This window comes from Aquarana catesbeiana, linkage group LG02, assembly GCF_042186555.1.
Source record: "Aquarana catesbeiana isolate 2022-GZ linkage group LG02, ASM4218655v1, whole genome shotgun sequence".
NCBI classification, from domain to species: Eukaryota; Metazoa; Chordata; class Amphibia; order Anura; family Ranidae; genus Aquarana; species Aquarana catesbeiana.
In genome coordinates this window covers 805,011,343-805,035,684 of record NC_133325.1, presented here as the reverse complement: position 1 = coordinate 805,035,684, position 24,342 = coordinate 805,011,343, and the positions used below count along the sequence as shown (strand labels likewise).

Below are 24,342 nucleotides of genomic sequence, written 5' to 3'. Positions count from 1 at the left end.
CAGGTCCTTTTCCATCCTAGATCCCCCCAGAGGTTCTCCCCCAGTGTATAGATTGCATTCATATTTTTGCCACCCAAATGCATTATTTTACATTTGTCTACATTGAACCTCATTTGCCATGTAGTCGCCCACCCCATTAATTTGTTCAGGTCTTTTTGCAAGGTTTCCACATCCTGCGGAGAAGTTATTGCCCTGCTTAGCTTAGTATCGTCTGCAAATACAGAGATTGAACTGTTTATCCCATCCTCCAGGTCGTTTATGAACAAATTAAATAGGATTGGTCCCAGCACAGAACCCTGGGGGACCCCACTACCCACCCCTGACCATTCTGAGTACTCCCCATTTATCACCACCCTCTGAACTCGCCCTTGTAGCCAGTTTTCAATCCATGTACTCACCCTATGGTCCATGCCAACGCACCTTATTTTGTACAGTAAACATTTATGGGGAACTGTGTCAAATGCTTTTGCAAAATCCAGATACACCACGTCTACGGGCCTTCCTTTATCTAGATGTCAACTCACCTCCTCATAGAAGGTTAATAGATTGGTTTGGCAAGAACGATCTTTCATGAATCCATGCTGATTACTGCTAATGATATTGTTCTTATTACTAAAATCTTGTATATAGTCCCTTATCATCCCCTCCAAGAGTTTACATACTATTGATGTTAGGCTAACTGGTCTATAATTCCCAGGGATGTATTTTGGGCCCTTTTTAAATATTGGTGCTACATTGGCTTTTCTCCAATCAGCTGGTACCATTCCAGTCAATAGACTGTCTGTAAAAATTAGGAACAACGGTCTGGCAATCACTTGACTGAGTTCCCTAAGTACCCTCGGATGCAAGCCATCTGGTCCCGGTGATTTATTAATGTTAAGTTTCTCAAGTCTAATTTTAATTCCGTCCTCTGTTAACCATGGAGGTGCTTCCTGTGTTGTGTCATAAGGATAAACACTGCAGTTTTGGTTACTGAAGCCCCCCGATTCACTCGTGAAGACTGAGGAGAAGAATAAATTCAATACCTTTGCCATCTCCCCATCCTTTGTAACCAGATGTCCTTCCTCATTCTTTATGGGGCCAATATGGTCTGTCCTCCCTTTTTTACTGTTTACATACTTAAAGAATTTCTTGGGATTTTCTTTGCTCTCCTCCGCTATGTGTCTTTCATGTTCTATCTTAGCCATCCTAATTGCACCCTTACATTTCTTATTGCATTCTTTATAAAGTCTGAATGCTGAGGATGATCCCTCAACCCTGTATTTTTTGAAGGCCTTCTCCTTTGCTTTTATATGCATTTTTACATTGGAGTTAAGCCACTTTAACAAGGAGGAGATGTAAAAATGTAGAGGTGCTCTAGGAAAGGTTGGACACATTTTGGGATGATTGGAGTTTATTCACATTGAGGAGTTTTCATCCCCCGAGGAGCAAAGTCTAACACTCTCTACACACATTGGATGGGGTTGGGCCATCATGGACCATATGTTCACCCAATGATCTTATATTCTGCAGACGTACATTTACACATGGTGAACATGTATGTCTGTTCCTATAGGGGAGGATGATGGGAACACTGGGATTGATCTATGTGACAGACCTAGCTGAGACAGAGGCTTTTGGAGAGGACTGAATGCAAGCCTTTTGCCTTTTGATTATGGGCCCTGAATTTTCAAGGGAACGATACTCTTTGCGAGGTGAATAAGAAATCCAGTCTGATCTGTACTAGTCAGACTCAGTCGGGTATATATGTGTATATTGTGTGTTGTCTCATTCTGTTGTGGACTCTTTGCTGTGATCATTTGGGATGTGTATCTCTATGGAGGGAGGGGGGATTCCTCCAGCAGCCCCCTGCTGATAAGACCGTTTACTGAGGAGAAGTTTGAACACACCTGACCTGTGTGTCCATTGTCTTTGGACAGTTTAACCCGCCCTCTTTTCCAAGGGTGAGGGGGAAGAGTCTCTGAGTTATTTTATCTGTTGTGTCCATGTGATAATAAAAAAGTCCATGTTAGCATCTAAGCAAGTCTCGCCTTGTTGCTTGGGAGCAGTTGGAAATTTCTGTATCCAAACTGGGAGGAAGTGGTATACTGACGGAAACACTCAAGCGGAGTGTGGGACGTATTGTGACAACCTACTTCAATGCAGCTAGTAGGGCACCATGGACAGCTGAGGGAAGGGAAGGGCAACTACAGCCTGACCATAGGTGGTGGACCTTCTTTATCTCCCGATGATGGTGCAGGCTTGTCTAAGGACAAGAGAGCCAAAGGAATTAAGAAATGTCTCATGGGGAGTTGGTCTTGTGCGGCAGATACCCCAAGGGAGTAAGCTTCCAGCTCACCCTACTACAGGTGGTTGACATCAAAGACAAAATGAGGACAATTTACTAAACCATCAAGTAGATACAGAGTCGGGGTAAGTCCAGGGGTTGAGGTGGATAGGAGACAGATGTTGTTGCCAAACACGAACAAGTAAGGGTATAACCAAGAAAATCAGACAGCGGAGTGGCAGACAGTGAGGGCCCATCTATTAGGGGCGCATGGGTGCCGCCCCCACTATCCATGCGTCTGGCTCCCTCATCTACATGGAGTGCGCCGGATGCATGTATTCCAATAGGGGGGTGGGGTTTTTTTTTATGCACGTGATTAGAGTCAGAGGCTCTAGTAGGCTTCAAAAAAGGGTGGGCTCAGGGCACAGAGCACTGCACTCCAAGCCCACCCAGTTGTGTGACAATAGTGAATATTTGCTATTGTAACACTGATTCTCCTCCCAGAGCCAATCAGGAAATGGGTTGTGAGACCTGTTTCTCGATTAGCCGAAAGGAGAAGTGACCTTTTTGGCCAAAGGGGAGGAGAAGGAGGGAGGAGAAGCATGGCCGGAGGAGATGCACAGCTAGAGGAGAAGCAGATGAAGACCAACCGACCCACCAGTCGCCCAGGGATGGCTCATCCACAGCAGCTTAGCCACTCAGCACTCCCCAGCGTGGACAGGGGAGGGAGTTTGGAGACATCCCATCCCAGGCAGGCCTTATGTTTGCCACCCCCCCCGAATTATCGAGCACCAGCCTCCACTGGTGGCAGGAATCTGGAGCTAGGATCCCAGGAACAAGGTGCCGGACACAAGAACAGGGAGCAAGGTGCAGTATACAGAGGAAACACCAGGGCTCATGAATACTAGAAACATGATCCATTTGGGGCCATGCTGCATTCATCCTGTACCTGCATGTGATGCATGTGGTTGTGGTCCTGCGGGCTTTTACAGGTTAAAACACACAGTAAGGAGGTGACATAACTCCTCCCAGCCACCTGTCAAATGCAGACTGATTTTCAGAGGGGTGACAATGACAGCCGCAAAAAAAAAAAAAAAAAGGCACAAAAATTACAAACCTGAATCAGTGCAGGAAAAAAAAAAGTTAGTATTTTTTCTTCTTATTTTTGCGTGTTTTTTTTTCTTCTTCTTTTTTTTTTTTTTTTTGCTTTTTGGAGTCTTTTTTTTAATACAAGGACAATGTGTTACATTCTTGCATACTGTCTGTAACTTTTCAGATGACTATTTTTTATGCCTTTTTTCCCCTATTGCGTAAAAAAAAAAAAAAAAAAAAAAAGGGCAAATCAGTAAAATCAAATTTACAGATATCAGCGCCTCTCACTGACTGAAAAGCTGCCGGAAGTGAACGGCTCTGGTAGTCACACACAGGAGATTATATCTTCCCCGGGTCTATATGGACCGGTTCTGTCTTTATCTACAGATAAGTTCCTGATCCAACAATCATCATTGTAAGATCTGTGCAACACACAAGTCTGTATTCTGGTTTATCCCGGTGACTCCCTGCACTGTGTAAAAATAGAACTAGAAGATACTTTGTGTATTTTTGGATAATCTTTAGTAAATATTTAGTATCAATGTGCTGATTATGGTAACATATGTTGCAGGTTACATTTGTAATAATGTGCATAGATTTCCTGCCTGTGACCTCCTTGGGTAAGCAGAACTTTTACTTTTTAAAGGACATTTCCAAATGTCTGGTAATGAATAGAAAACCAAAAATATATAGAGGACTTTTAGGAGAACTCTAACATGCATACAATGTACATCACAGTTAAAACGTCAACATTTTAAACCCATCACCCCTTCTGTTTTTAATATACAGTAAAACCTTGGTTTGAGAGAAACTTGGTTTGAGAGCGTTTTGCAAGACAAGCAAATTTTTTAATAAAGTTTAACTTGATATACAAGTAGCGTCACGTCACAACTGAGTATAAAAGAGAAGAGAGGTGCCTCTAAGTGTAGCAATGTGGTTACAAATACCGTACTGGTGACCCCACAATAGGTATAAAACTTTTTCGCAGAAGGCAGTTTAACCACAACGAGTGGTCACTCATTACAATTAGAAGAAAAGAGGTTTAACCTTAAACTACGTAGAGGGTTCTTTACTGTAAGAGCGGCAAGGATGTGGAATTCCCTTCCACAGGCGGTGGTCTCAGCGGGGAGCATTGATAGCTTCAAGAAACTATTAGATAAGCACCTGAATGACCGCAACATACAGGGATATACAATGTAATACTGACACATAATCACACACATAGGTTGGACTTGATGGACTTGTGTCTTTTTTCGACCTCACCTACTTTGTAACTATGTAACTATGTTACATTTAATGAAGGTACAACATTTAGAAACTCACATGAATAAATTGATGAATGTTGATGAATAAAACAGGCACACCCAAGTATGCCGGCATCCGGGGTAAAGCTGTCCATATAGACCATCCTCCGCACCTCCATTGATGTCGTCCCTTCCATGCTGCGCTTCAGATCGCTCTACTGCAGGGTAGTCTTTCTGGTCAGGATTGCAGACTGACAGCGGTGAGAGCCGGTGGTGCGGGGGATGGTCTATGTGGACAGCTTTACCCCAAATACTTCCACATTTAGAGGCACCTCTCTTCTCTTCTCTTCTCTTCTCTTCTCTTCTCTTCTCTTCCATTTGTGGATGAACATTTTATGGTTACACAACCTGGTCACATTGCTATAATCCTTTTATATGGACTATAAACTGAAGGACCTATGAATAAATAGTTGTGGAACAAACCATTTGAGTTTCCATTATTTCTTATGGGGAAATTTGCTTTGATATACAAGTGCTTTGTATTATGAGTATGTTTCCGGGATGAATTATGCTCACAATCCAAGGATTTACTATATACCTATTAGATGGATCTCCTTATTACCGCTCTTGGAAAATAAGCCAATAGTCACTAGCTTACTTTGCTTCCTTCTGACGGAATTTTCTAATGCTTTCAATGTAATACTTTATTGGTTTATTCATAGCTCTACTTGTTACATTTTTACATTGTTATGTACTCTTCCTGTTCATACTTTGTTATGTACTCTTCCTGTTCACACTTTGTTATGTACTCATCCTGTTCATACTTTATGTACTCTTCCTATAGCTGCAACTCAAGTGAAATACACACAAGCAAAGCTACATAAAGATATGGAGCTGCTCTCTGAAAATGACGTGTGACCCAATAATAGGTGCAAACAAACATAAAATTATAAGTGAATCATGTGACATATAAAAATCCTCCAATGAATGGGGAAATCTTGAAAAAAATCCTCCGATGGAGGGAGAGGAGTAACGTGCTGATGTCACCGCGCTGTTAACGTCCCGATTGGACGGGCATTCATATTGTTGCCGGCCGGCTCATCTTTTATCCTTGTGTAAAGCGATAATGCTTTTTACCAACAAAACACCATCTGGTTTAACCTATGGCAATTTGTTTCCCTGCTTTTTCTCTGGGCTGGTATGACCTCTAACATCCAGTGTGGATTTGAATGTTGGGCTTCTGATCACCTTCACGATCAACAGTCCCTAGTGCCATGTGGTTCGATCGGTCACCTGAGGTCCCTGGAGGAAAAGTTGTGTTGCTGGTAAGCGTGCGTTCTCTGTGCTGGTGGATTCACTTTTGTCCGTCCTAAAGTCCCAGGATAAAGTCTCAGGATAAAGTCTCAGGATAAAGTCCCAGGATAAAGTCTCAGGATAAAGTCTCAGGATAAAGTCACAGGATAAAGTCACAGGATAAAGTCCCAGGATAAAGTCTCAGGATAAAGTCTCAGGATAAAGTCCCAGGATAAAGTCCCAGGATAAAGTCTCAGGATAAAGTCACAGGATAAAGTCACAGGATAAAGTCACAGGATAAAGTCACAGGATAAAGTCACAGGATAAAGTCTCAGGATAAAGTCTCAGGATAAAGTCTCAGGATAAAGTCCCAGGATAAAGTCTCAGGATAAAGTCTCAGGATAAAGTCTCAGGATAAAGTCACAGGATAAAGTCACAGGATAAAGTCACAGGATAAAGTCCCAGGATAAAGTCTCAGGATAAAGTCTCAGGATAAAGTCTCAGGATAAAGTCTCAGGATAAAGTCACAGGATAAAGTCACAGGATAAAGTCACAGGATAAAGTCACAGGATAAAGTCCCAGGATAAAGTCTCAAGATAAATGCACCATATTTTGTCGTTTTTTTTATTTATCCATTCTTCCATTGGAGGATTTTTTCAAGATTGCCCCATTCATTGGAGGACTATTTTATGTGTCACATGATTCACTTATTGGGACTTGTTATAATTTTATATGTTTGTTTGCACCTATTATTGGGTCATTTAAATTTTTGTTCTTCAAAAACATTGATCCTCTGATCCTATAAAATATGGAGCATTCTGTCCATAGATAGGCTAATAATATACATACAGCAGTTGATACATAAGATATAAGCCTGTATTCTTACTATATGATAAGTTATCTGTGCTGTGCCAGCTTATGACTTGTTTTTGTACTTTTTTGGCTGTTTGTCATAATGGTGAACCTTTCTGATTAAATAAAAAATGAAAATAAATAAATTATTTTACAGTTCATAAATTACTTGTTTCAGTCTCAGTGACACCAGTGTATTTGGACCAAAAGTATTGGGACGCCTGCCTTTACACACACATGAACTTTAATGACATCCCAGTCTTATGCCCCGTACACACAGTCGGATTTTCCGACGGAAAATGTGTGATAGGACCTTGTTGTTGGAAATTCCGACCGTGTGTGAGCTCCATCGGACATTTTCCATCGGATTTTCCGACACACAAAGTTTGAGAGCAGGATATAAAATTTTCCAACAACAAAATCCTTTGTCGGAATTTCCGATCGTGTGTACACAAATCCGACGGACAAAGTGCCACGCATGCTCAGAATAAATAAAGAGATGAAAGCTATTGGCCATTGCCCCGTTTATAGTCCCGACGTACGTGTTTTACGTCACCGCGTTCAGAACGATCGGATTTTCCGACAACTTTGTGGGACCGTGTGTAGACAAAACAAGTTTGAGCCAACATCCGTCGGAAAAAATCCTAGGATTTTGTTGTCGGAATGTCCGAACAAAGTCCGACCGTGTGTAAGCCCTATTAGTCTTTAGGGTTCAATATTGAGTTGGCCCTCCCTTTACAGCTATAACAGCTTCAACTCTTCTGGGAAGGCCGTCCACAAGGTTTAGGAGGGTGTCTATGGATATGTTTGACCGTTCTTCCAGAAGAGCATTTATGAGGTCAGGCACTGATGTTGGACGAGAAGGCCTGGCTCGCAGTCTCTGCTGTAATTCATCCCAAAGGTGTTCGCGTATTGTTTTGGCATGTTTACATGTGTTTAAGCGCGTCAAGCGTTTTTTCAGCCAAAATGCTCCAGGATGACCTGGCAGTGTTTTTTTTTTCTGTCACTAAACTCTCCTGCCACAGAACACTGCCAAAAGCCTATGTGTGCATGAACACAAAGGCTAACAAATGGATAGGTTGAGAATAAAAACGGCGCTGCCCTCCTGTATTGATATTGAGTACCGGGTAAAAGTGTCATAAAATACTGACTGACTCCAAATGTGTCAAGACTAAACAAATATCAAAACTTAGTGCGGTCTAAAACAAAAAGCCGTATATTTGTATATAACCAAAAAATTAAAAAAAAATTTTTTTTTTTTTAAAAACATCAGTGTTTTAGAAACTGCTGAATGGAGTGTGTCCCATTAACGAAAAATTGTCATCCAAGTTAAAATATATAATGAATGATAGATAGATAGTGTAAAGAATATAATATGGTGAGCTGTGTACACAAAAAAGGAGAAAAAAGTGAAAACTTGACCCAGAGTTCAAAAGTATTGGGACAAGATGGCGCCAAGTTGAAAGATGAAAAAGTGAAAAAATATTGAAAGGGTGTATGTGTATAAAATAATCAGTGTAATATCCGTGTTACCCCTACCATATGTATGTGGCACAGGCTGCTGGTGGATTGTGAGGACCCAGATCTTCTGGTACTATGAGTTTAACAGATTAAGGTGGTTCACTGCTGGAGAAGCATGGTCATAGCAGAGCATTTATTCACCCTGGAACAGCCGTAAGGATCACACAGAGTAAAGGAATGTAAGCACTATTGGAGTGAATACCGTCCGGCCTGAGGCACCCACTTTATCGCTCGGTACCCCTGCAGGGGTGATTATATCTGGTGAGTGGGGTAATATCGGGGGGTGAGCACTTCAAGTCACCTTATGAAAAAATCGCACAAGAAGTCACTACGGTGTACCCTCTAGGGTGAAACAAACAGCATCTACATTTGAACTCTCTTTTTTTCCCTACCTGGTTAACAACGCTTTTTTACTGCATGGACTATATATAAAAACTTTTAGAAATTATTCATATCACGTGCCACTAACTAAAGAAATTTGAATCATTTATATATTTTTATTGCATTTTGTGTATAGGGAGCATTATTATTTCATTTGGTCACGTAGAGGGACACTTCACTTTTTATATATAAGGACACCTCACGCCACATAAACAACACTGTCCCAATACTTTTGAACATTGGGGTTAAATACATCTGATTAATTAATTTTTTGCATGTATACATATGGTAGGGGTAACACGGATATTACACTGATTATTTTATACACATACACCCTTTCAATATTTTTTCACTTTTTCATCTTTCAACTTGGCGCCATCTTGTCCCAATACTTTTGAACTCTGGGGTCAAGTTTTCACTTTTTTCTCCTTTTTTGTGTACACAGTTCACCATATTATATTCTTTACACTATCTATCTATCATTCATTATATATTTTAACTTGGATGACAATTTTTCGTTAATGGGACACACTCCATTCAGCAGTTTCTAAAACACTGATGTTTTTAAAAAAAAAAAAAATTTTTTTTAAATTTTTTGGTTATATACAAATATACGGCTTTTTGTTTTAGACCGCACTAAGTTTTGATATTTGTTTAGTCTTGACACATTTGGAGTCAGTCAGTATTTTATGACACTTTTACCCGGTACTCAATATCAATACAGGAGGGCAGCGCCGTTTTTATTCTCAACCTATCCATCTATTATGCAATTAGACCCCTAGGGGTACTAATTAGAGATAGGCAGCAGCTCTCATACTGTCCTAAGCGCGGATTCATTGATTTATATTTTTACAAAGGCTAACAAGGAGGACGTTGATTAACTAAAACTGGAGAGTGCAAACTCTGGTGCAGCTGTGCATGGCAGTCGGCTTCTAACTTCAGTTTGTTCAATTAATCTTTGACAAAAAAGAACTAGAACAGGGGTCCTCAAACTTTTTAGACAGGGGGCCAGTTCACGGTCCCTCAGACTGTTGGGGGGCCGTACTATAGTTTAAAAAAAAATATGAACTAATTCCTATGCACACATCTTATTTGTAGTGCAAAAAAAAAAAAAAGGAAAAAAACAGTACAATATTTAAAATAAAGAACAATTGTAATCAATATGAACTTATCAGTATTTCACAGACTCCCCTCATTACAGAACCACTCCCAATCACAGACCCCCCTCCCCATCACAGACTCACCCCATAACAAAGCCCCCCCATGACAGATCCCCCCATCACAAAGCCCCCCAACACAAACTCCTCTCCATCACAAAGCCCCCCATAACAGACTCCCCCATATCACATACTTCCCCCATCACAGACTTTCCCCATAACAGACTCCGCCATCACAGATCCCCCATAACAGACTCCCCCATATCACATACTTCCCCCATCACAGACTTTCCCCATAACAGACTCCGCCATCACAGATCCCCCATAACAGACTCCCCCATAATAGACTCCCCCATCACAGATCCCCCCATATCAGTTCCCCCCCATAGCACAGACTCCCCCATCACAAATCCCCCATAACAGACTCCGCCATCACAGATCCCCCCATAACAGACTCCCCCATCACAGATCCCCCCATATCACAGATCCCCCATAACAGACTCCGCCATCACAGTTCCCCCCCATATCACAGATCCCCCATATCACAGACTCCCCCATCACAGATCCCCCCATATCAGTCCCCCCCATAGCACAGACTCCCCCATCACAGATCCCCCCCATATCACAGATCCCCCCCATAACAGACTCCCCATCACAGATCTCCCATATCACAGACTCCCCATAACAGACTCCCCCATCACAGATCCCCCATAGCAGACTCCCCATCACAGATCCCCCCATATCACAGATCTCCCCATCACAGATCCCCCATAACAGACTCCCCCATATCACAGACTCCCCCATCACAGATCCCCCATATCACAGATCTCCCCATATCACAGACTCCCCCATAACAGACCCCCCCATAACAGACTCCCCCATATCACAGACTCCCCCCATAACAGACTCATCATCACAGATCTCCCCATCACAGATCCCCCCATATCACAGACTCCCCATCACAGATCCCCCCATATCACAGACTCCCCCATAACAGACTCCCCATATCACAGATCCCCCCATATCACAGATCTCCCCATCACAGATCCCCTCATAACAGACTCTCCATCACAAATCCCCCCATATCACAGATCCCCCCCATATCACAGATCCCCCCATATCACAGATCCCCCATCACAGATCCCCCCATCACAGATCCCCCCATATCACAGATCCCCCCATATCACAGATCTCCCCATATCACAGATCTCCCCATATCACAGATCCCCCATCACAGATCCCCCATCACAGACTCCACATCTCACAGATCCCCCCCATATCACAGATCCCCCCATATCACAGATCCCCCCATATCACAGATCCTCCCATATCACAGATCCCCCATCACAGACTCTCCCATCACAGATTCCCCCATATCACAGATCCCCCATCACAGACTCCCCCATCACAGATCCCCCCATATCACAGACCCCCATATCACAGATCCCCCCATATCACAGACCCCCCATATCACAGATCCCCCATCACAGACTCCCCCATCACAGACTCCCCCATCACAGATCCCCCCCATATCACAGACCCCCCATCACAGATCCCCCCATATCACAGACTCCCCATATCAATATTACACTGCCGCCCCCTATAATATCACAGCACTCCCACTCAACACTTACCTGTATTACGCAGGACGCGAGGCATGGTAGGTCCGGATGGAGGGCGGGACTTTGGAAGTGAGGGGCAGGTGATTGGTTCCTGGAACCGCCCCGATGCCTAGTAACCAATCACCTGCTTCTTAGCACAGAAGGTCCTTTGTCTGGGCCTGTCATGTTTCCCGTCCTGTGTAATGGAGGGAGCAGATGGCAGGGGGAGTGCTGCAGTGTTAAAGGGGCAGTCCGCGGGCCGGATAAAAAACGCTGGAGGGCCGGATTTGGCCCGCGGGCCGTAGTTTGAGGACCCCTGAACTAGAAGATGATTGGTTTCTATGCAGAACTGCTTCAGATTTTGCACTCTCCAGCTTTAGTAAATTAACCCAACTCTTCAGCACTGGGTCATGTACTCACTCATCGGTTGCCTCCTGCCGATGTTCACCAGGTCCATCCTAGTGAGGAAGCTGTAGACCACCACAGGACAGCTTGCGCTCTCTCCTACAACTTTCTCCTGGCTCTCTCTTTTATTCATTTCTCCTGACCCAACTTAATCCTTGGACCTGGACCTGGACCTGGACTTGCAAATAGGCCCCCCCAGCTAAGCCTAACTGGGACCTTGGTGTCTCCTGGCTGGCTTCCTCCCAAACTCCTGCCCCAAAGGGCAGAACCCCTGTTCAGGGGTCTCCTCCTGCAGAACTGGGCCTAGGAACACCGCCCCTTGCTGCTCAGGCCTTAGACCATTTAAGGGCTCTCCCACCACCTTCGGGACACACCTCCCAGGGATTGTCTCGAGTAGGGATGAGCTTCGTGTTCGAGTCGAACCCATGTTCGACTCGAACATCGGCTGTTCGATCGTTCGTCAAATTGCGAACGATATGGGTCGTTCGCGCCAAATTCGTGTGGCACGTCACGGGCCATAATTCACTGCGGCATCGCAGTGCATTGCTGGCTGATGATTGGCCTCTGATTGGCTTCTAACTTCAGTTTGTTCAATTAATCTTTGACAAAAAAGAACTAGAACAGGGGTCCTCAAACTTTTTAGACAGGGGGCCAGTTCACGGTCCCTCAGACTGTTGGGGGGCCGTACTATAGTTTAAAAAAAAATATGAACTAATTCCTATGCACACATCTTATTTGTAGTGCAAAAAAAAAAAAAGGAAAAAAACAGTACAATATTTAAAATAAAGAACAATTGTAATCAATATGAACTTATCAGTATTTCACAGACTCCCCTCATTACAGAACCACTCCCAATCACAGACCCCCCTCCCCATCACAGACTCACCCCATAACAAAGCCCCCCCATGACAGATCCCCCCATCACAAAGCCCCCCAACACAAACTCCTCTCCATCACAAAGCCCCCCATAACAGACTCCCCCATATCACATACTTCCCCCATCACAGACTTTCCCCATAACAGACTCCGCCATCACAGATCCCCCATAACAGACTCCCCCATATCACATACTTCCCCCATCACAGACTTTCCCCATAACAGACTCCGCCATCACAGATCCCCCATAACAGACTCCCCCATAATAGACTCCCCCATCACAGATCCCCCCATATCAGTTCCCCCCCATAGCACAGACTCCCCCATCACAAATCCCCCATAACAGACTCCGCCATCACAGATCCCCCCATAACAGACTCCCCCATCACAGATCCCCCCATATCACAGATCCCCCATAACAGACTCCGCCATCACAGTTCCCCCCCATAACAGACTCCCCCATCACAGATCCCCCCATATCACAGATCCCCATAACAGACTCCGCCATCACAGATCCCCCCATAACAGACTCCCCATCACAGATCCCCCCCATATCACAGATCCCCCATATCACAGACTCCCCCATCACAGATCCCCCCATATCAGTCCCCCCCATAGCACAGACTCCCCCATCACAGATCCCCCCCATATCACAGATCCCCCCCATAACAGACTCCCCATCACAGATCTCCCATATCACAGACTCCCCATAACAGACTCCCCCATCACAGATCCCCCATAGCAGACTCCCCATCACAGATCCCCCCATATCACAGATCTCCCCATCACAGATCCCCCATAACAGACTCCCCCATATCACAGACTCCCCCATCACAGATCCCCCATATCACAGATCTCCCCATATCACAGACTCCCCCATAACAGACCCCCCCATAACAGACTCCCCCATATCACAGACTCCCCCCATAACAGACTCATCATCACAGATCCCCCCATATCACAGACTCCCCATCACAGATCCCCCCATATCACAGACTCCCCCATAACAGACTCCCCATATCACAGATCCCCCCATATCACAGATCTCCCCATCACAGATCCCCTCATAACAGACTCTCCATCACAAATCCCCCCCATATCACAGATCCCCCCCATATCACAGATCCCCCCATATCACAGATCCCCCATCACAGATCCCCCCATCACAGATCCCCCCATATCACAGATCCCCCCATATCACAGATCCCCCCCCATATCACAGATCTCCCCATATCACAGATCTCCCCATATCACAGATCCCCCATCACAGATCCCCCATCACAGACTCCACATCTCACAGATCCCCCCCATATCACAGATCCCCCCATATCACAGATCCCCCCATATCACAGATCCTCCCATATCACAGATCCCCCATCACAGACTCTCCCATCACAGATTCCCCCATATCACAGATCCCCCATCACAGACTCCCCCATCACAGATCCCCCCATATCACAGACCCCCATATCACAGATCCCCCCATATCACAGACCCCCCATATCACAGATCCCCCATCACAGACTCCCCCATCACAGACTCCCCCATCACAGATCCCCCCCATATCACAGACCCCCCATCACAGATCCCCCCATATCACAGACTCCCCATATCAATATTACACTGCCGCCCCCTATAATATCACAGCACTCCCACTCAACACTTACCTGTATTACGCAGGACGCGAGGCATGGTAGGTCCGGATGGAGGGCGGGACTTTGGAAGTGAGGGGCAGGTGATTGGTTCCTGGAACCGCCCCGATGCCTAGTAACCAATCACCTGCTTCTTAGCACAGAAGGTCCTTTGTCTGGGCCTGTCATGTTTCCCGTCCTGTGTAATGGAGGGAGCAGATGGCAGGGGGAGTGCTGCAGTGTTAAAGGGGCAGTCCGCGGGCCGGATAAAAAACGCTGGAGGGCCGGATTTGGCCCGCGGGCCGTAGTTTGAGGACCCCTGAACTAGAAGATGATTGGTTTCTATGCAGAACTGCTTCAGATTTTGCACTCTCCAGCTTTAGTAAATTAACCCAACTCTTCAGCACTGGGTCATGTACTCACTCATCGGTTGCCTCCTGCCGATGTTCACCAGGTCCATCCTAGTGAGGAAGCTGTAGACCACCACAGGACAGCTTGCGCTCTCTCCTACAACTTTCTCCTGGCTCTCTCTTTTATTCATTTCTCCTGACCCAACTTAATCCTTGGACCTGGACCTGGACCTGGACTTGCAAATAGGCCCCCCCAGCTAAGCCTAACTGGGACCTTGGTGTCTCCTGGCTGGCTTCCTCCCAAACTCCTGCCCCAAAGGGCAGAACCCCTGTTCAGGGGTCTCCTCCTGCAGAACTGGGCCTAGGAACACCGCCCCTTGCTGCTCAGGCCTTAGACCATTTAAGGGCTCTCCCACCACCTTCGGGACACACCTCCCAGGGATTGTCTCGAGTAGGGATGAGCTTCGTGTTCGAGTCGAACCCATGTTCGACTCGAACATCGGCTGTTCGATCGTTCGTCAAATTGCGAACGATATGGGTCGTTCGCGCCAAATTCGTGTGGCACGTCACGGGCCATAATTCACTGCGGCATCGCAGTGCATTGCTGGCTGATGATTGGCCAACCATGCACTATGACCTGCATGCTTGGCCAATCACAGCGCCATCGGTAGAGAGAGCTGTAATTGGCCAAAGCCAGGGTGGCTTTGGCCAATTATGGCTCAGGGGGTTTAGAACACGCCCCACACTATATATGGCCGCCTGCACGGTGGCCCTGTGTAGTGTGTTCCGGCGTTGAGAGACAGAGAGAGAGACAGACAGTGTCATTTCATTTGAGTTAGCTAGATTAGGCAGGACAGTCAGTGAGTTAGTTTCACTTACAGTGTATTGTGTGTATATATATGCATCCCAGGTGTTGTGTGTGTGTGTGTGTGTGTGTGTATATATATATATATATATATACACTGTATTCAGTTTAGCTAGATCCGTTCCTGTTATCTTCCTACTGACAGGCAGGCTTGTCTTGTTACAGTATTTACAGCTACCTGAAGAAAATTGCTGGTGTTCTTTTGATCCTATTAGTACCACAGTCAGGCAGCTAGACTATTTACAGTTAGTGTAGTGCGTCCTCCTCACAGTGTTCAGTTAAAGCTACAAGTTAGTAACCACTGCACAGTGTTCAGCTAAAACTACAAGTTAGTGTAGTGCACAGTGTTCAGCTAAAGCTACAAGTTAGGGTAGTGCATCCTCCTCACAGTGTTCAGCTAAAACTACAAGTTAGTGTAGTGCGACCTCTGCACAGTGATCAGCTAAAGCTACAAGTTAGTGTAGTGCACAGTGTTCAGCTAAAGCTACAAGTTAGTGTAGTGAGACCTCTGCACAGTGTTCAGCTAAAACTACAAGTTAGGGTAGTGCGTCCTCCTCACAGTGTTCAGCTAAAGCTACAAGTTAGTTTAGTGTAACCTCTGCATAGTGTTCAGCTGAAGCTACAAGTTAGGGTAGTGCATCCTCCTCACAGTGTTCTGCTAAAGCTATAAGTTAGTGTAGTGCATTCTCCTCACAGTGTTCAATTAAAACTACAAGTTAGTGTAGTGAGACCTCTGCACAGTGTTCAGCTAAAGCTACAAGTTAGTGTAGTGCGTCCTCCTCACAGTGTTCAGCTAAAACTACAAGTTAGTGTAGTGCGACCTCTGCACAGTGTTCAGCTAAAGCTACAAGTTAGTGTAGTGCGACCTCTGCACAGAGTTCAGCTAAAACTACAAGTTAGTGTAGTGAGACCTCTGCACAGTGTTACATAGTTACATAGTTACATAGTTAGTCAGGTTGAAAAAAGACACAAGTCCATCCAGTTCAACCATAACAAAAAAAAAAATATATTGTACAATTCAATATACCCAATACTATACCCACAGTTGATCCAGAGGAAGGCAAAAAACCCCAGCAGAGCATGCTCCAATTTGCTACAGCAGGGGAAAAAATTCCTTCCTGATCCCAGAGAGGCAATCAGATTTTCCCTGGATCAACTTTACCTATAAATGTCAGTACCCAGTTATATTATGTACACTTAGGAAAGTATCCAGGCCTTTCTTAAAGCAATCTACTGAGCTGGCCAGAACCACCTATGGAGGGAGTCTATTCCACATTTTCACAGCTCTTACTGTGAAGAAACCTTTCCATATTTGGAGACTAAATCTCTTTTCCTCCAGTCGTAAAGAGTGCCCCCTTGTCCTCTGTGTTGACCGTAAAGAGAATAACTCAACACCAAGTTCACTATATGGACCCCTTATATATTTGAACATGTTGATAATATCCCCCCTTATTCTCCTCTTCTCAAGAGTGAATAAATTCAGTTCCTCTAATCTCTCCTCATAGCTGAGCTCCTCCATGCCTCTTATCAGTTTGGTTGCCCTTCTCTGCACTTTCTCCAGTTCCCCGATATCCTTTTTGAGAACTGGTGCCCAAAACTGACTTGCATATTCCAGATGAGGTCTTACTAATGATTTGAACAGGGGCAAAATTATATCTCTCTCTCTGGAGTCCATACCTCTCTTAATACAAGAAAGGACTTTGCTCGCTTTGGAAACTGCAGCTTGGCATTGCATGCTATTATTGAGCTTATGATCTACCAAAACCCCCAGATCCTTCTCCACCATGGATTCCCCAGTTGTACTCCCCCTAGCATGTATGATGCATGCATATTCTTAGCCCCCAAGTGCATAACTTTACATTTCTCAACATTAAACCTCATCTGCCATATAGACACCCAATTAGACAGAGCATTGAGGTCAGCTTGTAAATTGGAGACATCCTGTAAGGACGTTATTCCACTGCATAGCTTGGTGTCATCTGCAAAGACAGAAATGTTACTTTTGCTCCCAGACCCAATATCATTTATAAAGATATTAAAGAGTAAGGGTCCCAGCACTGAACCTTGGGGTACACCACTGATAACCTTAGACCATCCAGAGTAAGAATCATTAACCACTACTCTCTGAATTCTGTATTTTAGCCAGTTTTCTATCCATTTACAAACTGATATTTCCAAGCCTGTAGACTTTAACTTACACATGAGCCGTGTGTGCGGAACTGTATCGAACGCTTTTGCAAAATCCAAGTAAACCACATCCACAGCCATCCCTCTGTCCAAGGTTTTACTTACCTCTTCATAAAAAGAAATCAGGTTTGTCTGACAACTTCTGTCTTTCATGAACCCATGCTGTCTGTTGCTTAAAATGTTTTTTTCTAGCAAGAACTCATCTATGTGGTCTTTTATTAAATGCTCCAGTATCTTCCCGACTATAGAAGTTAAACTAACAGGTCTATAGTTACTTGGTAAAGACTTTGATCCCTTTTTAAATATAGGCACCACGTTCGCCCTGCGCCAATCCAGTGGTACTATTCCCGTCATTAATGAGTCCCTAAAAATTAGATACAATGGCTTTGAAATTACAGAGCTCAATTCTTTTAGGATCCGTGGGTGGATGCCATCAGGTCCAGGTGCTTTATCCACCTTTATTCTGTCTAAATATTTCTGGACAATATCCCTTTTGAGCCATTGTGGATCATTTGGGGCTGTGTCAATACCACCCCCATTATGGACATGAGCTCCCCCATGCTCTTTTGTATACACAGAGCTGAAGAAAGTATTTAATAAATTAGCCTTCTCCTTGTCCCCAGTCACCCACTCTAGATTATTTTGTAAAGGGCCTACATGCTCAGACCTGACCTTTTTACTATTAATATATTTGAAGAATTTTTTGGGGTTTGTCCTACTATTTTTTGCGATCTGTCGTTCATTTTGAATTTTTGCACCCTTGATTTCCTTTTTACATATTCTGTTAAATTCTTTGTAGCATTTAAACGACACTAGTGTTCCTTCATTTTTATATTTTTTAAAAGCTCTTTTCTTATTGTTTATAGCTTTTCTAACTTTGACCGTGAGCCACATAGGTTTTATTTTTAGCCTTTTAAACTTATTGTCCATGGGAATATACTTTGCAGTGAGGTCCCAAACAGTCTTTTTGAAGAATTCCCATTTCTGTTCTGTGTTTATCGCTGCCAAAATTCCCTCCCAGTCTAAGTCCTGGAGAGCAGCCCTCATCCTTGGAAAATTTGCTCTCTTGAAGTGTTTTTATCTTTCCCGTATGTATTTCTTGTTTACAGCTAACATCAAATTAAATCATGTTATGGTCACTGCTACCCAGGTGTTCCTTTATCTGAACATTAGTAATAAGCTCTGCATTGTTTGAGATTACTAGGTCCAACAGAGCTTCATTCCTAGTTGGGGCCTCAATAAACTGGACCATAAAATTGTCCTGTACTAGGTTTATAAATTTTTGCCCTTTAACTGTCCCAGCAGTGCCATTACTCCAGTCAATTTCTGGGTAGTTAAAATCCCCCATTATTATCACTGCCCCAGCCCTTGCAGCCCTTTACATCTGTGCAAGGAGCTGAGTCTCCACCTCCTCGTTAACATTGGGTGGTCTATAACAAACTCCAATGATTAACTTTGAACTACTCACATCTATATGTAGTTCCACCCATAATGCCCATAGTGTTCAGCTAAAGCTACAAGTTAGTGTAGTGCGTCCTCCTCGCAGTGTTCAGCTAAAGCTACAAGCTGGTGTAGTGTGTCCTCCTCAGTGTTCAGCGAAAATTACAAGTTAGTGTAGTGCGACCTCTGCACAGTATTCAGCTAAAGCTACAAGTTATTGTAGTGCGCCCTCCTCACAGTGTTCACCTAAAACTACAAGTTAGTGTAGTGCGACCTCTGCACAGTGTTCAGCTAAAGCTACAAGTTAGTGCGTCCTCCTCACAGTGTTCAGCTAAACCTACAAGTTATTTTTTTGCGAGCTCTGCACAGTGTTCAGCTAAAGCTACCTGTAGAAGGTTGGTGGTGTTTTCCTGATCCTATTACTACCGCAGGCAGCTAAATAAGCTACAAGTTATTTTTTGGTGAGCTCTGCACAGTGTTCACCTAAAGCTACCTGTAGAAGGTTGGTGGTGTTTTACTGATGCTATCACTACCGCAGGAAGCTAAATAAGCTACAAGTTCGTTTTTTGCAAGCTCTGCACAGTGTTCAGCTAAAGCTACCTGTAGAAGGTTGGTGGTGTTCTCATACTACAGGCAGGCAGTTGATTTTGCTAGCTGCAGTATATATACATATCCCAGCTTAGTGCAGCTACAGGCCATTAGTATGTCTGGAAGGCCAACAAGGAGAGGCAGACAGTCACAAGCCATTAAAAGAGGGCAAGCAGGCTCTGTGTCTAGAGGCAACAGTGCTGGTCGTGGAGATGGTGCATCCTCATCAGCACGTGGCCGTGGGACACGCTTGGCCTTTTTTTCGGCAGCTGGCCGTGTTGAGCCGCAACATGCGGAAGACTTGGTCGAGTGGATGACCAAGCCGTCCTCATCCTCCTCATCCTCTCTCACCCATGCTCAGGGTACTTTGTCTGGAAAAGCAGCGGCCTCTTCCCTCGGCTCAATGGCATCAGTGACTCCTTCCCTAGCCCCACCATGTCCTCCTGAGGAGTCCCTCGAACTGTTTGACCACAGTGTTGGGTACATGCTCCAGGAGGATGCCCAGCGTTTGGAAGGCTCTGATGATGATACTGAGCTAGATGAAGGCAGCAACGTGAGCACGGACAGAGAGGGTGCCCAAGAAGGACAGCAATCTGGCAGTCATGCTCCCCCTGCTGCAGCATACTGCCAGGTTTGCTCCAGTGATGAGGAGGGAGTGGATGATGAGGTCACTGACTCAACGTGGGTGCCTGATAGGAGAGAGGAGGAGGAGGCACATCACCAACGAGGCAGGATGCCCTCCAGGGGCCAGCCTAAGGACAGCACACTGACTGCCTCACACCCCAAAGCTCCGCATGTGCAGGGCGCTGCAGTCTCTGCGCGTTATTCAAAAAGTTCTTTGGTGTGGGCCTTTTTTGAGACAAGTGCATCAGATCGCACCGCTGCTATTTGCAACATATGTCTCAAGCGTATCTCGCGTGGCCAAAACATCTCCCGCTTGGGTACCACATGCTTGACCAGACATATGTTGACCTACCATGCAGTTCGTTGGCAAGCGTACCTAAAAGAACCCACACTAAAGAACAAAGAGGACCTCTCCTTGCTCCTCATCAGCTGAGATCTCCAACCCCACTATACCTTCAGTCCTCTCTGAGACCTGCACTGAGAGGAATAAGGGTGTAGAATTAGGTGTGTCACAGCCAAGTACTTGTGGGCAATCTGCTTTCAGTACACCGACGTCAGATTGTACCAGGCAAATTTCCTTGCCCCAGCTGCTGCACCGCCGAAAGAAGTTCGCTCCCAGCCATCCACATGCCCAGCGGTTGAATGCTAGCTTGGCAAAATTGCTAGCACTTCAACTGCTGCCTTTTCAGTTGGTAGACTCTGCCCTCTTCCGTGAGTTTGTGGAATGTGCAGTTCCTCAGTGGCAGGTACCCAAACGCCACTTTTTCTCACGGAAGGCGATTCCGGCTCTCTACCGGCATGTGGAAGACAATGTCTTGGCCTCGCTGCACAGTGCGGTCAGCGGTAAGGTGCATATTAACGCTGACTCATGGTCCAGCAGGCATGGACAGGGACGTTACCTAAGTTTCACGGCGCATTGGGTGACTCTGCTGGCAGCTGGGAAGGATGCAGGACAAGGTGCAGTAGTGTTGGAAGTTGTTCCCCCACCACGCCTCCAAAATGCCACTACTAATGATTGTGACACACCTCTCTCCTCCACCCTCTCCTCTTCTTCTTCCTCCATGGCCTCTTCCTGTGCTTTGTCCTCGGAAGCAGCGGTGCTCCGTAGGTGTTCAAGGGGCTACGCATGTACGCAGGCCAAAAGATGCCATGCGGTGCTTGAGCTGGTGTGCTTGGGGGACAGGAGCCACACTGGGGCAGAGGTTCTGTCAGCTCTGCAGGGGCAGGTTCGGAAGTGGTTGACGCCACGCCAACTTAAGGCAGGAATGGTGGTTTGCGACAATGGCACCAACCTCCTCTCTGCCCTCCGACAGGGACAAATGACCCATGTGCCCTGTTTGGCTCACGTCCTTAACTTGGTGGTGCAGCGGTTCTTGGGCAGGTACCTGGGCTTACAGGATGTCCTGAGGCAGGCCAGGAAAGTCTGTGTGCATTTCCGCCAGTCATATAATGCCAGTGCTCGGCTGGCGGACCTCCAAAAGGAGTTTAACCTGCCCAAGAACCGCCTAATCCGTGACATGCCCACCAGGTGGAACTCAACGTTGGTCATGCTGCAGCGGCTGCACACGCAGCAGAGGGCCATCAATGAGTACCTGTGCGACTATGGCACCAGGACAGGGTCAGGGGAGCTTGTTTTTTTTTTCCCCACGCCAGTGGGCCATGATCAGGGATGCATGCACTGTCCTATCACCATTTGAGGAGGCCACGAGGATGGTGAGCAGTGACAGTGCATGCATCAGTGACATTGTCCCCCTTGTCCACCTGTTGGAGCACACGCTGCGTGGAATAATGGACAGGGCACTTGAGGCAGAACAGAGGCAGGAAGAGGAGGACTTCCTTAGCTCTCAAGGCCCCCTTTATCCAGACAGTGTTCCTACGTGTCTGCCGATCACACAGGAAGAGGACAAGGAGGAGGAGGAGGATTGTGTCACTATGGAGGTGCAGCCTGGCACTCAGCATCAGCAGCAGTCTTTAAGGGATCGGTCCCAAGAAACACATGGACTTGTACGTGGCTGGGAGGAGGTGGCTGCGGATCATGTCGTCCTTAGTGACCCAGAGGACTCCAGACCGAATGCCTCAGCAAACCTACGCTGCATGGCCTCCCTGATCCTGCAAAGCCTGCGTAAGGATCCTCGTATTTGTGGTATCAAGGAGAAGGACCAATACTGGCTGGCAACCCTCCTTGATCCACGTTACAAGGGTAAGGTTGCAGGCCTTATCTTGCCGTCGCAGAGGGAGCAGAGGATCAAACATCTTCGGGAGGCCTTGCAGAAAGGTCTGTGCAACGCGTTCCCAGAGACTGGGAGGTTACAAACTCCTGTTTCTGGACAACGTGTTGCTGAGGCTTCGGTCAGTCAAAGAAGGAGCGGTGGAAAAGGTGGCCATCTGACCGATGCGTTCAGAGAATTTTTTAGTCTGCAGCCCCAAGGTATGATCAGTTCCAGCAACCATCGCCAGCGTCTGTTTTACATGGTGCAAGAATACCTAGGGGCAAGATCTGACTTGGACACCTTTCCCACCGAAAATCCTCTGGGTTACTGGGTCTTGAGGATGGATCACTGGCCGGAGCTTGCACAGTATGCAATTGAGCTACTGGCCTGTCCTGCATCCAGGGTTCTTTTGGAACGCACATTCAGTGCTACTGGAGGCTTTGTAACCGATCACAGGGTGCGTCTGTCCACCGACTCGGTCGATCGACTGACCTTCATAAAAATGAATCTGTCTTGGATCACCACCAGCTACCAAGCACCTGATGCTGATGTAACCGAATATTTTTTTTTTAAATCTCAGATCCCTTCAAAGACTGCCTATGCTGAGTGACTATCCTGAGTAATTATCCTCTTCCTCCTCAATGATCACGCTGATAGCTTGTAAGAACATTTTTGATTCTGGGCTCCACCACCAGTGCCTAAGGCCCAATAGTTCAGCCCCTGTTTAACAGGGGCGTGTAATTACAATTTTTGATGCAATACTTTGCAGCAGGGCTCGTTCCTGCGTTCCAACTAGAGTATCTGTGAGGGGTTCCAATGTTGTGGCACCAGCACCAGTGCCTAAGGCCCAATTTTTCAGCCCCTGTTCAACAGGGGCATGTAATTAAAATTCTTTACCTAATATTTTACAGCAGGGCCCGTTTTTGCGCCCACCAAGAGCGAATGAGGACTTACAGTGTTGTGGCCCCAGCACCACCACCACCAAAGGCCCAATTTTTCTGCCCCTGTTCAACAGGGGCATGTAATTACAATTCTTGATCTAATATTTCACAGCAGGGCCCTGTGAGGGCTTACAGTGTTGTGGCCACAACAACACCTAAGGCCCAAATTTCTGCTGAGTAGGGATGAGCCGAACACCCCCCTGTTCGGTTCGCACCAGAACATGCGAACAGGAAAAAAGTTCGTTCGAACGCGCGAACACCGTTAAAGTCTATGGGACACGAACATGAATAATCAAAAGTGCTAATTTTAAAGGCTTATATGCAAGTTATTGTCATAAAAAGTGTTTGGGGACCTGGGTCCTGCCCCAGGGGACATGGATTAATGCAAAAAAGTTTTAAAGTTTTAAAAACGGCCGTTTTTTCAGGAGCAGTGATTTTAATAATGCTTAAAGTCAAAGAATAAAAGTGTAATATCTCTTTAAATTTCGTAGCTGGGGGGTGTCTATAGTATGCCTGTAAAGGGGCGCATGTTTCCCGTGTTTAGAACAGTCTGACAGCAAAATGACATTTCAAAGGAAAAAAGCCATTTAAAACTACTCGCGGCTATTGCATTGCCGGTCTGACAATACACATAGAAGTTCATTGATAAAAACGGCATGGGAATTCCCCACAGGGGAACCCCGAACCAAAAAATGATGTGGGGGTCCCCCTAAATTCCATACCAGACCCTTCAGGTCTGGTATGGATTTTAAGGGGAACCCCGCGCCAAAAAAAAAAAAAACGGCGTGGGGTCCCCCCAAAAATCGATACCAGACCCT

At 45.7% G+C, this 24,342-nt stretch overlaps 1 protein-coding gene and 1 long non-coding RNA gene across 2 annotated transcripts in view; both read left to right on the top strand.

The window, feature by feature from the left end:
* The window catches only part of LOC141129487 (V-set domain-containing T-cell activation inhibitor 1-like), a 360,174-nt gene that overhangs the window by 31,177 nt on the left and 304,655 nt on the right, over positions 1–24,342 (top strand). The window lies entirely within an intron of this gene.
* LOC141129488 (uncharacterized) overlaps positions 1–24,342 on the top strand; it is a 54,715-nt gene that overhangs the window by 25,440 nt on the left and 4,933 nt on the right. The gene's annotated exons all lie outside the window — the stretch shown is intronic.